We start from the raw sequence: 628 nt of genomic DNA on the forward strand, positions 1-628 counted from the left end.
CGCCCCCCCTCCCTGCGCCCGCGGTTCCAACACCCCAAGCCACTGCAGTAAAGACGGCTGCTCCTTGCACAGGCAGCAGTTGCTGGAGCTGTGCTTGGGAGCCAGTAGGCAACAGCAGCTCCTCCAGGTTTGCCTGGCTCTGGGCAGAAATGCCACCTGAGCTGGAGAAATATGTTAAGAGCTGTTCAGTTACCTACTCCCTGCACTCCAGAGATACAGAGAGCTGACTGGAGCCAGGCCTTGGCTCATTTCAACAAATTTCTAACAATATTTCCCCAGCTCAAGCACAGCTAAAAAGACAGATGCAGACTGGACTTCTCTTGGTTTGCTGAGCTCAGCTGTGGCGGGGACAGGTCAGGTCAGAGGTAGCGCTCCCAGACTCCTCCACTCAGGGAGCCCAGTCAAGGAACTAGATCCTCAAGCCACAGTGGGGAGGCACTGGGCTGATCCTCTGCTTCTTTCCAGGCTCCCAGTTTGACTCAAGTCTTAGGCTGGGTCCCTGAGCTCTGGGCTGGGAACCCAGAAATGGGATTTTAGGCTCATATTTCAGAACCTACAGTAAGGAAGATGAAGACCTTAAAAGCTGAGATCCAGCCGAGCATCCATGTAACCTTGTACCTGCCGCCAC

At 54.6% G+C, this 628-nt stretch overlaps 1 protein-coding gene across 1 annotated transcript in view; it reads left to right on the top strand.

The window, feature by feature from the left end:
* GPNMB (glycoprotein (transmembrane) nmb) overlaps positions 1-628 on the top strand; it is a 16,510-nt gene that overhangs the window by 185 nt on the left and 15,697 nt on the right. The window lies entirely within an intron of this gene.

Source organism: Buceros rhinoceros, unplaced genomic scaffold (genome assembly GCF_000710305.1).
Source record: "Buceros rhinoceros silvestris isolate BGI_N320 unplaced genomic scaffold, ASM71030v1 scaffold42009, whole genome shotgun sequence".
Classification (NCBI taxonomy): Eukaryota; Metazoa; Chordata; class Aves; order Bucerotiformes; family Bucerotidae; genus Buceros; species Buceros rhinoceros.